The sequence below is a fragment of the Gopherus evgoodei genome, chromosome 8, assembly GCF_007399415.2.
Source record: "Gopherus evgoodei ecotype Sinaloan lineage chromosome 8, rGopEvg1_v1.p, whole genome shotgun sequence".
NCBI classification, from domain to species: Eukaryota; Metazoa; Chordata; order Testudines; family Testudinidae; genus Gopherus; species Gopherus evgoodei.
The window spans coordinates 15,353,406-15,368,174 of record NC_044329.1 but is presented as its reverse complement, the minus strand read 5'-3'; the positions used below and the strand labels follow the sequence as shown (position 1 = coordinate 15,368,174).

Genomic DNA, 14,769 nt, shown 5'->3' with positions numbered 1-14,769 from the left:
TGAACTCCTGGGCTTTCTGCTCCCTCCTTCCCCATCTCTTGTAAGAATAGTGTCAGCCCCTGAAGGGCGAGGGAGAAAGCACTGCCCATGGGTGGGCAAGTGGGGAAGACAGCCAATAAGAAGGATTTCCCCACAAGGCAGGCCAGCAATTGCTGAGTGGGGTTGGAGCGTCTTGTGTCAAAGCAAGACCAGTTCCAGCTCCAGCTGAAATTCCATAACTCATGAAAAAAATCCCAAGTTGGTAACACTAGGACAGGAAGGGGAGAGTTAGCTGAAAATGTTGGTGGGGAAGGGAAACTATATTGTGTGGTATGGTAGGAGAGGGGAGTGGAGAAGGAGATAGACACCCTAGTCTTCACTCACATGCTTACTATTATTGCAGCCAGCAGATGGACCATATTGTGGTTTCTCTCACTGGACTTCTTGGCCAATACCCCCTCCAAAATTTTAAAAGCATGACCCTTATCACCATTCCACCATAACAGAGTGTATAGGACGGGTGAGAAGTCATATAGCATCCTTTAACTTTAGTGAGCTACACCAACACTTCTGCTGAAACCTATGTGACAACTACAACTTCCTAAATGACTACCAAATGCTTCAAAATTCATTTTTCTTTCTGGTAAAAAAAAGCAAACAAAAACAAAATTAGGAAATTCACTGAGATTAAATTTTGTTGACACAGGGATAAGGTTGTCCTGAGAATCATGTGCTCTTCTGGAACGTCAAATTCAGCAAAACCAAACCTCTGAAAAGTAGAATATAAAGAAATCAGGTGCATGCCCACACAATACACCCATAATAAAACTTCACCCAATACACCCATAATAAAAATCCTTTCACTCTGCCTTTGCCTGGGAATGGGGCACATGACGACTGGAGAACAGTCTAAAGCCATTGTTTTGCTAAAGCAAAACTTGTGTCTTGGTGCTCTGAGCAGGCGCTACCCTCAGCTGCCATTCACATAGACATGGAAGCTATTCCACAAAGCCCCACACCTACTATGTTTTACAATCCCTTAGCCCGTGCTAACAACGTCATCCTTACACACAGGCTTCCATTTAACACTGCACTTTTCCTCACCCATCATAATGTCCCCACACCACTCATATCCCATCTCACTGCTGACAATCCCCACAAGAAGGAAATTACTGGGTACCGCTACTGACACAGACTCAGCAGTGAAATTAGGCAAACTGCATCCTAGTAGAAGTGCACCTGTTTCCTTTCATTACTCACATGGGGTGAAGGGCAGACAAAGGCACTGAGATCCTCCTCCCCTAAGAGGCAGGGCCTCCCCATGTCACCTCATATCACAGTCATAGCTCTGCCAAGCTTCTCCAGTTAATCCCTCCCCCATTCAATACAGCTACACTTAACACACTGATGTTGCTGGAATGCATGCAGATAATTGCAGGGTTGGTAATAGCAGCTTTGGGGGGTGGAAAGGGGGGGGCAGAAACAAGTTTGCAATGGCATGTACTGCAACCTTATCGCCTGATTTTTCAGAGGTTTGAGTTGTACTGAAATCTATATTCTGCAGGGCACAAGATATCCCTGGGCAATCTTAACTCTCTGTAAACTAAGTGGGTTTTTTTTTTGTCTGAATACAGGCACTGTATTCACTGACAAAATACAGATACAGATATCTGATATCTGATCTATCTAGATGAAGTGAGCAAAAACTGCCATTGCAGACAGTTGTAATTTCCACATAATGATTACAGCTACAGGTTTCAGTGTTTACATAGTACATGGTAGCCTGACAGCAGTTCCTGTAAATAATTTTACTTCTATCCCCTTTGTATAGTCCAAAATTAGTAATTGTCAGGTCATTCTTCAACATCCTTTCCTGTGCTTTTAATAATTAAAGGGCTTGCTTCTGCGTTCTGCAGGACCAGAGCGCAGTACGTGCAGGCACAAACGATCAAAAGTGGTTAGCAAGGGAGAAAACAGAAAGGACCCAGGCCCTGACAATGAGGATACTGCTGGTGGCTGCCCAGTAGCAGGAGTGAAGCTTAAGAGGTGAACACATAGCTAAGCACCTCATTAGCATGATGAGCTTTAAACTTACACCTTGTCATGGGAGAGTAAAGTAGCAAGACCACAGTGAGCAGTGACTTTCCACAACCTACTGATTTAAATTTTGTATTAAAGTTAATGTTTAAAATCAAATTTACACAAGTCAAGAGGGAAGGTACTGTACATGTGGGGTTGGGCTTGGGTTATGGTAGATTATAAGTATCAGTTACAGGTTCACAAGGTACATACATATCACATAACCAGCATAGATCCAGATTGGGGTGTGGGAGTTTTTAAAATGTCAGTGGATAGATGGGCTCGGGTATGCCAGCCATAGAATGTAATAAGAATCCAAGTCTGTATTGGTGTAGGGAATAAATACATGGGTGGGGTGCATCCCTAGGTTCATCAGAGAAGGAAGTGGGTTATTTTCCTGGTTGGCGGTCTCAGTTACTCAACCTGGTACTAGCGTTGTCCCTTGACGCGTTCTGTGTAGATGTCTCTGGACCACCTGATGGTGTCAGACACCATGGGCTGTCTCATGAGCTGGGCATAGCATCAATCGACTCTGCATGCTGTCAGTACCGGCTCGTTGTGGGGGTTCCATGCACCCAGGGCTCCCACGATCAGGGCGTGTATCTGGACCTTGTAGCCCTGGGTTCTCAGGGTGTCGGCCAGCAGGGTGTACTTCAATGCCTTCCGTGCTCGGGCCTTGTGGAAGGCCGGTGACCTGGACTACACCTAACACTTAGCCTTAGTTGTATCCCTATGGATAAAGAAACTGTGTGTCTTGATTTTATCAGACCAGTCCTGTTTTCCACATGATGCCCCAAGGTCCCAAGAACTTCTTTCTGAATGCCTGCAATGTCCTGGTATTTCAGTTAATCAATCAAAGAGTTCAGGGTTTGGGTTTTTTTTTTTAATCAGTACAGTAGAACCTCAGAGTTACAAACACTTCGGGAATGGAGGTTGTTCGTAACTCTGACCAAAAAATTATGGTTGTTCTTTCAAAAGTTTACAACTGAAACATTGACTTAATACAGCTTTGAAACTTTACTACGCAGAAGAAAAATGCTGCTTTTAACCATCTTAATTTAAATGAAACAAGCACAGAAACAGTTTCCTTGCCTTGTCAAATCTTTTTTTTAATTTTCCATTTTTTTAGTAGTTTATGTTTAACACAGCACAGTACTGTATAGTACTTGCTTTTTTTAGTCTCTGCTGCCCGATTGTGAACTTTCAGTTCCAAATGAGGTATGTGGTTGACCCGTCGGTTCATAATTCTGTTGTTCATAACTCTGAGGTTCTACTGTACAAAAGATGTGTTGGGGGCATACTGCTTATGTTTCATATACCCCTGTTCCATTCTTGTCACGTAGCAAGCCCGTTTCATGTCAACCATTGCTCAAAGCCAAAGCTTGTCATAATGTGCTAGGTGGCAACACTGCAATAGAGTTCCAATGAACTGATGACTTGGGTGGAGCTGTTCAAAGTAAGGATCCAGAATGAGGAGCCCTTGAGTATTTCATGACTCCAAAAAATGTTATTCCAAAACTGTCCGGATGTAATTTTTTGAAAATATTACACTTGTAGCTTCCACACACACTAGTGTTAGAGTTTCAAGAAGCTCGCACACCATGCTGCCCGAGGCAACAGAGACTCAAAGGGTCAGACCAACGCTTTAGGGACCAATCATACTTCTGTTTAAGCCAAATGGCCCTACCTTTAATGCTAGCAAGATTTGGCCCTTTACTTTTAATTGTCCTGTCTTTATAGTTAGGAAGACTTTGGAAATAAAACCCAGCATCAGATTTAATTAATTGACTGCTAAGTATTTTCTTATTTCAATTATATAAAGTACATCAAACATCTTTGATGTACTTCTGCTGAATATCTATTGTCTGATTTAGTGCTGTATCCAAGACTTCTGATCTCAGACAGCAGTTTGCCACAGATGCCCATACAGCTAGCATCACATGCATTTAGCTGGCATTCTGAATATTTTCAACCCTGTTTCATTTTCTTATTCAGATCATTATCTGATTTCCTCTTTTATGTCAGACAGTTTTATCAGATGTGGAACTCACGCACCAGCCCCAGAGTAGATGTTTTACCCATTATGACCTTTTTCATTTCCAAAGTCACTGATTCATTCACTAGTTTATATAATATAATAAAATAATAATAATAAGAGATATACCTATCTCCTAGAACTGGAAGGGACCTTGAAAGGTCATCGAGTCCAGCCCCCTGCCTTCATTATCAGGACCAAGTACTGATTTTTGCTCCAGATTCTGGCCTCCTCAAGGATTGAACTCACAATCCTGGGTTTAGCAGGCCAATACTCAAACCTCTGAGATATCCAGCCCCCAATTTTGGGGTGGTCACCAGGGACCAAAATGCCAGCGTCCACTGGTATCCAGAACGTATCCTCCTTTTCTGCCTTTCAACTTGGAAACATTTATTTTTGCTTCCTGTTTCTAGTGGTGCTGGTGCTTAATATCCTGATCATGCCAACACATACACATCTGAGAGCTTTATACACCACTGAGTTCAATGGGACTATCTCCATGCTTAGATTCGCTTACATGCATAAGTATTGGCAAGATCAGGTCCTACACTTGCTTGTATTGCACTGTTGTTTTTGTCTATGTCTGTCTAAGCATTGCACTCTTGCCTTCTGGTCAATGTTTTGACATGTGGACAGTAATTTGCAAGTCAACATATCACAGTAAGAAGTCAGTGAGGTGGGGGTTGACTGCTTGAGGAGCAGGGGATTCCTTAGGACGCCAACAACAGAAGACTTTAGAGCAGGAGTCGGCAACCTTTCAGAAGTGGTGTGCTGATTCTTCATTTATTCACTCTAATTTAAGGTTTCACATGCCAGTAATACATTTTAACGTTTTTAGAAGGTCTCTTTCTATAAGTCTATAATATATAACTAAACTATTGTTATATGTACAGTAAATAAGGCTTTTAAAATGTTTAAGAAGCTTCATTTAAAATTAAATTAAAATGCAGAGCCCCCGGACTGTTGGCCATGACTGGGCAGTGTGAGTGCCACCAAAAATCAGCTCACGTGCTGCCTTCGGCACCCGTGCCATAGGTTGCCTACCCCTGCTTTAGAGTCATACTTTCAATCCACAATGTGTGCAGGACTTAAATTAGTATACACCCAGCTCAGCCATCCCTGCCACTATGCCTTGAAGCCAGCACCTCTAGCAGTGAGAGTGGAGTCTATTCTCCATTGAACATCTATTTACCTCCCAAATGCTGCACATTGCTCTCCTGCATAAGAGCTCTTTCTGCTTTAGGTGACGTTATAGTTACAAACCAGTGGCCTTGCTTCTTTACATTCTGCTCCCTTCAAAGCCACTTCTGATGAAAAAGAAGGGCCAAATCCTGGACCACAGCTCAAAGCATGAGTAAATCAAATACACTGCTCCTCCTCCAGAACAAGGGATCACCAAACCAGCCACTGCTACAGCTCTCAGGCTCAAATAAATGAGGATTCTAATTAAAATAATTCCTTTCCTCACTGGGGTGTTGTGAGGATAAATTCATGTCTCTACAGCACCACTGCAGCTTTTCCATCCCAGCCACCCCACCGAGCAATGGTGGTGCCAAGACCACTGTCCAACCAAGACAATGCTGAAGCTTAATGTCTTGAGATGAAGCCTCAACTGTATCCAAGTTGTGCTTGGCAGAGCTGAGGAAATGGGGGGCAAAGGTAGCTGTAAACCATCTTGATGTACTCTGGGTCCTGGGGTCAGTTAACAGTTGCTTTGCCCATTAGCACAACTTGGATATGCCTGCAGGAGCTGCAATTGCACACCTTGATTGCAGCTGATAGCAGCGAAGCTGTGGCGACATGGGCTCTACAAACCCACTTGGGAACCTGAGTAATTAATCAGGTGGCTAGACCACAGTGAAACCTGTGCTGCTACTGCTTCACTACTCCAGTACCTGACAGCTAGTTCAGGTATATCTGCATGAGCTAGGGATCACACCCAGTGACTGCAGTGTAGACATATCCCTGTAGTTACCTGAGGTCTGCTACACGTTGGACTACTTGGTAATGACCCCAAAGAGGTGGTTCCACAAACTCAGGATTGCCAGAACCCAACAGTGCTTCTTACAATAGAGGAGCAGGGTGCTTGTCAGGAGTGTGGCTGGTGAAAAGGATGTGGCTGAAGGACTGCCCTCTACATATCCCCCAGAGAAGGACAGTCCAGTTGTTAGGGCACTAGCACAGGCCTTGGGAGATCAGGGTTTAAATCCATGCTCCTCCACAGGCTTCTTATGTGACCTTGGGCAAATCACTTATCCTCTCTGTGCCTTAGTTCCCATCTGTACAGTGGGAATAACAACACTGCCTTACCTCACAGAGGTGTTGTGAGGGTAACAACATTAAAGATAGTGTGGCAGTGGCCATATAAGTACCTAAAATAGATAAATACACTGGAGCAAAGAGAATGGGCAGAGCACAAAGCAGCATCTGTTGAATTAATACCATCTTGGGGACTGATTCCTATACACTGGGAGAATGTCCAATTGGCCTAGGTAGTACCGTAGGTGGAGATTTATGAAGGAGACCCCTTCCAACTTCTAGGCTGTAAGTTAATTTTTGTAAAATAATGTGAGATTTTGTGGATTTTTGGATACTCTAATAGAATTTTGTAAAACCCTCACAAATGGCTTTCGCTACCTTACTTTTTTTCTTCTTTTGGGCAACAGTCCACGCGTTTTGCATAAAACTCCTTTTTAGCACAGCCCCTTTACACATCAAAACTATTGTGTTCTCCTCCTCCTTACTGAATGGGCTGGCTTTGCGTTTTGCGAAATTAATCAGAGTGGCAGCTGTTCAACAACAGGTAAGGTCATTATTTATTTAATTGATAATACATAGAGCAAAGGTCCAGCTCCTGACATTTTTGGTTACTCACTTCATTGGAAGTTTTACTTGAGTAAGGAGAAGGTGGAAGGTGAAAAAAAATTTACTGGAAATATTTTGTTCCAGAAAGTCCCACACAATGATTATTTTATCAACCTCAAAAATCAAGATAAGTTATTCATTTCCTTAAAGAGAAACCATAAAATGGTAGTGGATAAGTCCAGAAGCATGCGTTTTCAGACCCACTTTGAGCATTTCAGAACAATGACATTGAATATATATTTTCTTTTGCTAGCTTTGAGCGTCTATGCTGCTCCTGACTCAATTATGACGGTTAGAGAAATTCTGAATTCAACTAAAATGATTAAAAATGTAATGAAAGATGATCAGGTAACTGTCAACTTAAACCTTTCTAAGAATTGATACATGTAGTCATTTTTCATCCATTATATTTACTTTTTACTGAGATGTGAGGATGTTTATCACCTTCCTAATACTATACACCACATCTTTTATCAGTGTTAATGAAAACAGTATTTGAAGACTTTCATTGCTATTTTCTCTTTCAGAGGTTGAAGATACCAACTCCAGTTCATCAAAATGTAAGTAAAAATGTTGATTAAAATGAGTTTCACGATACTAGAAGAGTTCACATTACTAAGTTGTAAAGTCCTAAAATTGTGCAGTCAGTAGGTTAGAAAAATGGATTGTTCTTTCAATTTAATTTTCAAATGAATATTTGCCTTTTTAAGGCAATTATATTAGTCACCATGAAATTAAAAAGGCACTCGCTCCAAATAAACCTTGAATAAACATTAATTCAAAGAACAATATTTTGTGATATGAAAGGAAAGCAAGGACAGCGAACAGCTTGTTTTTATATTTTACATATACATAAACATAAAAATCATTTTGTGTAGAAATGATTGTCTGAAGTGACATGTTTAAATGAGTAGATGCTTTGATCCAAGGCCAAGAAGACAATCGCATTATAAAATGCTCATCACAGTAAAAGGCAAACAAAAAGGGAAATCAGGATGAAAATGTCAGTACATTTCCTGCATGTGTGTATATGTTCTGCAAGCCCAAAATACGTTCTCGGTATAATTCACAAAACTACAGAGCTTCAAAATGTTTAGTGTAGTTTTAATACGGTTTAGTTAGTGTTATACTGACATGCAAGAGAGTGTTTTATAAAGTAATTTTTAAAAAATGAGCTATCAAGGTGTATACTTATTAGATATTAACATTTTTCCCCAAGTAGTAGACATGTGGTTTAAACACATTTGTAAAAGGTTCCTAAGAAGTTTTCTATATGAAATGTTGTTACTTCCATAGTACTGATTAATTTCAAGAGAATTTAATTCCTCTCTCACTTGCTGTAATATTTTATCAGTCAGGTTTAATTTCAAATATGTGAAAAGCCTTAAACTGAAATGGCAGCCACAGGGCCATATCCTCCTGTGGTGTAAACTGATGTAGTTGCTTTGCTTCATCTGCCTTTAAGGCAGTGAGGACCACATTTTCAAGCAATCACACACCTCATTTGCTTAAGAAATTACAAAAAACAATGCATTGCCGATCAGACATTTGCACATTGTACTTAATTTGTGCCTGCAGCCTTAGTAAATAGACATACAAGTTAGGTATATAATTGGTTGCCTAGATCTGGCCCTTAAATATCAGAGCCAGTTTCATAATCCATTTGTCACCCTGCGGTGTGAAACCTATGTCGGTATTTTTTGAACCACACATTTCCATTTAACAGTTGACATTTCTTGAATCTTATTTTGAATAAATATCCTTTTTCTGTAACTTTTTTTTTCTTAGATTGCAGATTGTGCCAGCACAATCTTTGATGGGATAGACCTCCTGGAAAAACAGCCTGAAATGCAAAAATTCTCAACATTTTTTCTCAACATCAAAAAACTAAAAACTTCACTCCAAAAGAACTTGAAAACACAGGTAGGTTTTTATTTCCTTGCTATGTTTATTCTTCCAGAGATCACATATTCTTCATAGGCAGCATAATTTAATGGATTGATCAGGAACTTCTTGAGGTCATACCATACCATTTATTTTTAGACTGAACACTAAGTTGAGTTGAATGAGGACTTCTGCTTAAAATGAGATGGCAAATTTTGACTCTGCATTGTGATTGCTGTAGCATGGACAAATCACTAAACATCTCATGACTCCAGCTTCAGCTGCTCTCAATGTAGTTTGTTGTAGTCAGAATATTTAGATGCCTCTTCTCTTTTATCTGTTCTTTATCTCTTTCTACTGAAAGTTTAAAGCAGTTCATGAATTCCAGTTCTCTCCTTCTGCCACTGTGTCTGACTGTGTTTCTGTTCTTCTTTTTCTACCTCTCAGTTTTACCCCTCTGCAGAAAGGAGTCATAGTACAGTACAGTAGAGCCCTGTTTATCCGACTAGCCATTATCCAGCTCCCCATAAGTGCATACACGGGATTGTTACAAAGCATTAAAACCTACCCCCCCCTTCACTTACAGCATACACAAACTATTACGTCTAGTAAAGAATACAGTACCAGTTTTTAAAAATACAGAAATGATAAACTCAATCAACTCAAAAAATAATACAGGATTGCTGTTGTTGCAAGTTAAAATGATCATTCTTGCATTTTTAAAAACTGGTACTGTATTCTTTATTAGGAGTACTGGTTCATACATCCTGTAAATAAAGAAAGGTGTTATGTTTTAATGTTTTTCTGGGAGGGGTCAACTAGTTTAAAAGCAACTCTGCATCTTAAGATAACAGCTAGAAAGCTTTTTGCCCATTCTCCGGGTTATCCATATTTTTGATGATCTAATCTGGACCCAGTCCCAATTAGATCGACTAAACAGGGTTCTACTGTACTTATGTGCATACGTACATGACTGCAGGGTTTGCAAGGACTTGCAAATGTTTGCCCAATGTTTTCAGGATATAAAGAACTATACGTGTTAAGTATTTATTAGGTAATTTCCAATTTTTGGTTTACTTTGCAGGCAAGTTGTGATACAGAAAGTGTGACTGTGAGTAAATTCATTAACAAACTGGAACATTTCATCAAAACACAATTCCTAAAAGCAAAACGTTGTGTTGACTGTAGAATCTAATAACACCATTCTCAAATTTAAATGAACAGGGGACATTCATATTTCTTTTAGAGTTATTCCTTCTCTGTGTGAAGACATGCATATCCTCACCTCCTCGGGAACTGTACTGATTTGTGTTTGGATTATTACCTTTACAACCATCAGGACCAAGAATGTAATTTTTGTTTTTAAATGAAATTTTAATGCTACAGAAACAGAGAAATGCCAGTGTGGTATATTACCACGTCCCCACTCAGAATACCTGTTTTATCTCACCTAACGGGTCAAACTCACCTTGGCTATGATTTCAGCAGAGGATGAATTTGGACTACTGTGTCTAAATATTTTTGATTTCCTTTTATTTTGAAGAGCATTCATCATGATAGAAACAATAATGTAACTGGCGTAAAAGTGACTTAGAGATGTCCACAAATGCAGTATAAAGTCCATTTGAATATTATATACACATACACACACAAATGAATTATATTTATACAACTTATTTTAGTATGAGAACTATTGCATGGACTCTTGTGTTATGTAAACTAAGGTATAAAGTTTGAGTCATATCCAATGATTATGATAAGATGTGGTATAAATATACTTCCTTTGCATTTTAATCTTGCAAAGATCATCTATTTATAGCGATATGTTTCATGAAGGGATCAAATGTAGGGGATGGTGTGACAGGATTCAGAACCTTTCAAGTTTAAGGCCAAGCCTACATTAGAAACATGTGCCTGTATAGTAGTGGTGGGCAACTTGTGGGAAGCGGCAGCCAGCAAGTCCCTGCAGCCCACATTGCTTCCCGCCACTCCCATTGGCTGGGAATGGCGAACCACGGCCACTGGGAGCTGTGGGCAGCTGTGCCTGCAGACGATCAGTGTCAACAAACTGCCTCGCAGCCCACCAGCGGATTACCCTGACGGGCTTCGTGCGATCCATGGGCCGCAGGTTGCCCACCACTGCTGTATAGCCATGTCAGTTAGGGGATGTGATTTTTTGCAATATTTTCACACCAACAAAACCCCAAATGTAGATGAAGTTATACCAGCATAAAAGTGCTTTTTCTGGTATAACTTAGTTTGCTCAGGGAACTGGCATAAGCTATACCAGTTAAAGCACTCTTTTGCTGAAACAAGCTGTGTCTACATTAGGAGGGTTATGGCTATACTGGCAAAAAAATTTCTACAGTAGACTTGGCCTTCATCACTGGTTTGAAATGAACTGAGGATAACTAGCAAAATTCATTTTCACTTGCTATTTGTTTGGTGGTGTCTCTAGCCTTGGCTGTAGAGCTTATTTTGTATAATGATCAGTAAAGAGTAAAAGTATACCGGTTAAAGCACTCTTTTGCTGATACAAGCTGTTCACAATGATGTAGGTGTTGGTGTAGACAGTCTTGTCAAGAAGATTTGGCTACATTAGATGTTGAAGGTGGTGTGACAGCATCCATTTACAAAGATTAGGTACAGATTGTGTGTTAAAGTACACATGCCACCTTATAAACCTTACCACCTCTGGACCAACTGTTGGCAGCAATCTCTGCAGAGAAGCTGGGGACTGAATGAGCCATCAGGACTGAATTCCCCTCCTCCCTACAGAGGAGGTCTTCCAGGAAAGACATGGAACACCGAAGTTGGATGGAGGAAGCTTGCACTCCACCGATTCTATGGGGAAATGGAGAACTTCAGTCTCCTAAGTCGTCAGCTCAACAACTTTCATAAGCACTAAATCACTTAGGAAATGTATGTATTTTCCTAATATAATATGTAATAATATGAGTGCTCAGCTCACTCAGATAAGAAATTTATTTTGTGAAGTTAACTTAATTATATTACATTTTACCAGTATATGTATTTTGCGGATAAATATTTATTCTATATTTTGTTATTTTTTTAAACTAGTGAATAAAATTGTTCTGCCTCTCAACAAATTTGCTTCTGTACATGTTCATGTCTAGCAATTGCCAAATCAATTATGTGAATTAGACTCCTGGTTTTTGAGACGCCTGAGTAAAGTTGTTGCTAGAGTTAGTTTTTAGGGAGGCACATATTAAGCAATAGGCAACAATAGGATGTACACTATGGTGCCCGCCTTGAGTGCATTGTGAGGCAGGAGACAAACTGCCTGCAGTTACCAGCAGCAATACCCGATCATTGCAGTCAGCAGAGCCATCCAAGAGATGAGAGTTTCTCCACTGGTGGCCTACAGAATATGGACATATGTTGATGAGCCACGGAGACCTGGCTAGTCACATGTTGCTGGCTCCTCCTCCTCCTTTCCAGCTCTTTAAGTAGGAGGGGAAGTGATCCACATGACAATCCTGCTACAAGATGTGCCCCCATCTAGTGATAAAGTTTCAGGCCTTTTGGAACAGGTAAAAGCCAACAGCCCTGCTTTTATATGCCCATCCTCAAATTCAAGAACTGTCTATTTTAACGAAGGTCTCTGTCACAGAGTGATTGGCTTCTTTAAGAGGTAACGGGTCCAGCCCTGCACATGACTCATTGATCTCTGCTCCCCAGATGGGGAAATTAGTGTAGTCACCTGACAGGAAGGTCGTGAGGTTGAATCAGTCCACCCTGGAGACAAATGAGAAGCCTCCTGAAAGACAAAGAAGGGAGACTGCAAGGAGGAAGGCTGTCGGACCCAAGAGCAAACCAAGGAGCAAAACCTTGCAGAATCACAGCACAGGCTCCAAGAAGGAAGGCTATGGGGCCCCAGAAGCATGGAGAAGGTACCTTGGGACTGAGGGGCCAAAGAGTCTGTATTCTGAAAAGACTTAGCAAATAACACCCCATAAAGGGGGATCTTTCTTTAAGTATTCTGGCTTGTGAGCAAATTATTGCAACAATCACAAGGGAGCTGAGGGTGGGATGGCTGCAGGGCCATGCTGCACCACAAGGGGCCATGCTCGGGGATGGCACCCTGCTAGTCTTCCCAACAAATCCTTGAATGTAGCCTTCAGTATATGCTATGTAGCAGGTTGGCAGATGCTGCAGAAAGGAGTGAAGACTAGAGAGTCCATTCATTTAAAGAAAAATGCTTTCTTACACCCACAATAAGGCAAGAGGCTGCACCATTTGGCAACAAACTCCTGGAAATAGCTTCAGTGGGTCCCTGAGAGCTGTACTGAGTTTGTTGGTAAATTTAGCACAGCCTGACAGAATCCAAACTTCTGTAGCTGAAAGTATGGGATGGGGATGATGAACATGTGGGGAATTCAGAGGATCCACTCCTCTGAGAAAAGATTGCACAAAGTGGCAGGGATTTTCCAATCTGGTCAATTCCAAGGGCAATTTTTTTTGCAGGATTCTTAGGATACCCAGGGGTGAGTTATTTCTGGCATAGATAACTAAGCAGCATCCAGAGAGGGGTTTAAGTCCACTAAACAAGGACTGAGTGGTAGAAGCTTAATGCAGTGCTCCTATGAGCCACTCTATCACATTACTGCTTTGTAGCAGAAAATAGGCTTATGAAAGGAGATTGAAAGGGGAGTGTTCTGCCGTGGGAAGTTAAACTAAGACATATTGATTATGAGTTTGTTACTTAGCTCCTTTCATTGTTTGAAATTGGCTGGGAGTTGGTGTATAGCTCGGACATCTCTAAAAGACCACAGCAAAGGCCGTCAGGGCATGGTTTAGGACAAGCAGGGCTTGATTTTTAAATTTCATGTTCATGTGGAATTTCAAAAACATGTTTAATTTTCTGCATGTCCTTACTGTGACTGGGAATACAAGCCAGATTTTTGTATGCACAAATGCCCACCCTCAAACACTACCACCAGAATGGTTCAGAATATAATATTCATGCTTTTCTGTAGAAATGATTTGATTAGATCCTTTTATTTGTTTCACTCAAGTGGTAATAGAGTCCCAATACTCTCCTTGAATCTGGACACAGCAAATCCTTGTTTATCATCTCTCTTCTAGGTAGCATTGGTCCACTTCTTTTCATGCTCTGGTTATGTGATGATGTATCTTCTTCCTTAAGGACAGCTGAATTACTCTTGCTATGTGAATTAGTTGTGCAAGTCTCCTACCCTTCTGAGGTATTGCTATTATGAAGTATAGTACACTCAAGGCAGAAGGTGCCATTGTCAGGGAAAGGCCCAGAATCAGATAACTTTCTAATTAAGTTCTATCAGTAATAATGACTCAGTGGGAATACTTTCCCCCCCAGCTCTATGCACAATATATAAAGAAAGAAAAATCCCAAACACTGCACTGAACCAAATACCCCTAAACTTTGGACAGATTCAAATGGGACTTAGTCACCCAACCTCCTTATGTGTTCTTGATGTTTATGTATCCCACTAGGCCTCTATCGGCATCTTTAGGCATCTAAATACCTTTGAAAATCTGGCCCTTAGAAACCTACATTCCATTTTGACACGTGACTGAAGCATTTAGGAACGTAGGTCACTTATCCACTTTTAAAAATTGTACTCCTAGTCAGTGATTCGTGGTGTCAAGAATACAACTGCAAGAGACTCTTGTGCTAAAAGTCATAGGTAAATCTATCTTGGATGTTTCTAAGGTGCCATGGTATCTAAACCCTATGGGAGGGGCAGGTCAAAGGGGTGATATTTGTTAAATTTGTCAGTAGATCCAAAACCATACCAGAGCTTTTTAAATCCACTGTTTAAATCCACAATCATCTCTAGAGATCAGATAAATTGATCAGAAGCAACCTTATCAAAAGGATACTTCAAAGCATGCTTAAATAAACATTTCAAATGCTCATCTTT

General features: G+C 40.7%; 1 protein-coding gene across 1 annotated transcript in view; it reads right to left on the bottom strand.

Annotated features, from left to right (window-relative positions):
• The window catches only part of RAD50 (RAD50 double strand break repair protein), an 82,403-nt gene extending 70,717 nt beyond the window's left edge, over window positions 1-11,686 (bottom strand). Inside the window, exon 1 of the mRNA XM_030571999.1 lies at window positions 11,532-11,686. The gene's annotated coding sequence lies outside the window, so the exon portion shown is untranslated. The remainder of the gene's footprint in view (window positions 1-11,531) is intronic.
• Window positions 11,687-14,769: the final 3,083 nt, after the last annotated feature.